Consider the following 2,420-nt stretch of genomic DNA (forward strand, 5'->3'; position numbering starts at 1 on the left):
TTTTTTTCCGAATTTTTCCTCCTTTTTTTTTTTTAATTTTTTTTCCCTTTTTTCCCCCTTTTCTTTTTTTCCCGGATTTTTCCCCCTTTTTTTTTTTATTTTATTTTTTTCTGATTTTTCCTCTTTTTTCCCCCCATTTCCCCCCCTTTTTAAAAAACTTTTTCCCTGATTTTTCCTCTTTTTAAAAAAAATTTTCCCCCATTTTTCCCCCTTATTTTTTTTTCCTGATTTTTCCTCTTTTTTTTTTTATTTTTTCCCTTTTTTTCCCCCCATTTTTTCCCCTTTTTAATTTTTCCCATATTTTTCCTATTTTTTTGTTCCCCTTTTTTTGTTTTTTTTTTATTTTTTCCAGGATTTTTCCTCTTTTTTAAAAATATTTTTCCCGGTTTTTTTCCCAATTTTTCCCCCTTTTTTAAATTTTTTTTTCCGGATTTTTCCTCGGTTTTTTGGTTTTTTTCCCCCGTTTTTTTTCCCCTTTTTAAAATTTTTTCCAGATTTTTCCTCCTTTTTTAAATTTTTTCCCCTTTTTTTCCCTCTTGTTTTTCCCCCGGATTTTTCCTCCTTTTTTTAAAAATTTTTTTCCCCATTTTTTCCCCCGTTTTTTCCCCCTTTTTAAAATTTTTCCCCGGATTTTTCCTCTTTTTTTTTTCATATTTTTCCCGGGGTTTTCCCCACTTTTTCCCCTTTTTAAATTTTTTTTCCTTTTTTTTCCCCTCTTTTAATTTTTCCCGATTTTTCCTCTTTATTTTTTTATTTTTATTTTTATTTTATTTTTCCCGTTTTTCCCCCATTTTTTCCCCTTTTAAAATTTTTTTTTTTCCGGATTTTTCCTCCTTTTTTAAAAATTTTGTTCTTTTTTTTTTTTTTCTTTTTTTTTTTTTTTTTTTTTTTTTTTCTCCGGTTTTCTTCCCCCTTTTTTTTTTTCATATTTTTCCCGGGGTTTTCCCCACTTTTTCCCCTTTTTAAATTTTTTTTCCTTTTTTTTCCCCTCTTTTAATTTTTCCCGATTTTTCCTCTTTATTTTTTTATTTTTATTTTTATTTTATTTTTCCCGTTTTTCCCCCATTTTTTCCCCTTTTAAAATTTTTTTTTTTCCGGGTTTTTCCCCCTTTTTTAAAAATTTTTTTTTTTTTTTTTTTTTTCTTTTTTTTTTTTTTTTTTTTTAATTTTCCCCGGTTTCTTTCCCCATTTTTCCCCCCTTTTTAAATTTTTTTTCCCAGATTTTTTCTCCTTTTTAAAATTTTTTTCCCTGTTTTTTTCCCTCTTTTTTTTTTCCCCCGGATTTTTCTTCCTTTTTTTAATTTTTTTCTTTTTTTTCCCTCTTTTTTTCCCCTCTTTTTTAACCCGAATTTTTCCTCTTTTTATTTTTAATTTTTCCCCCTTTTTTTCCCTTTTTTTTTTTTCAACCGGACTTTTCTTCCTTTTTTTAATTTTTTTCTTTTTTTTCCCTCTTTTTTTCCCCTCTTTTTTAACCCGAATTTTTCCTCTTTTTATTTTTAATTTTTCCCCCTTTTTTTCCCTTTTTAAATTTTTTCCCGGATTTCCCCCCTTTTTTTTATATTTTTTTTTTAATTTTTTCCCTTGTTTTTCCCCCATTTCCCCCCTTTTTTTTTTAAATTTTTCCCCGCATTTCCCCCCTGTATTTCCCCCATTTTATTTTTATTTTTCCCCATTTTTTTTCCTTTTCCCCCTCCTTTTTTCCCCTTTTTTTTTTTGTTTTCCCGGATTTTCTCCGGGTTTTCGCCTCTCCCGAGGAATTCCCGAGCCCGGCGCTGAGCAAAGGTCGCGAGAAATCCCAAAAAACAAAAATTCCTCGGGATTTGTCATTAACCCGGGCGGGGGGAGGGGCTGAAATCCCAAAATAAATCCCAAAAAAAAAAAAAAAAAAAAAAAAACCCCCCCAAAAAAAAATTTAAAAAACCAACATCCACTATTTAATTTGGTAGTTAATGAGCTTTTCTTGAAGAAAAGAAAAAAAAAAAAAAAACAAAAAAAAAACAAAATAAGAAATTGTCCTTAAAAAAAAAATCCCGCTGGAAATTCACCCCAAAATGTAAAAAAATCCAGTTAAAATTTCCAAAAAAAATCCCAAAAAATCCCTCAAAAAGTCCCCCAAAATTGAAAAAAAACTCCAAAAAAATCCCCACAAAAAATCCCAAAAATCCTCTCAAAAATTCTCCCCAAAAATCCTCCCAAAATCCCGCCCAACACACCAAAAAAATCCCAAAAAATCCCCCCCAAAATCCCCCAAAATTTATAAAAATTCCCCCCAAAATTTAGGAAAAATCCCCCCAAAATTTAGGAAAAATCCCCCCAAAATTCCCCAAAAATTAAAAAAAAATTCTCTAAAATATTCCCAAAAATTTCTCAAAAATCCCCCCAAAAAATCCTCACAAAAATCCTTCCACATCCCCAAAAAA

Source organism: Onychostruthus taczanowskii, unplaced genomic scaffold (genome assembly GCF_017590055.1).
Source record: "Onychostruthus taczanowskii isolate IOZ18803 unplaced genomic scaffold, ASM1759005v1 scaffold663, whole genome shotgun sequence".
NCBI classification, from domain to species: Eukaryota; Metazoa; Chordata; class Aves; order Passeriformes; family Passeridae; genus Onychostruthus; species Onychostruthus taczanowskii.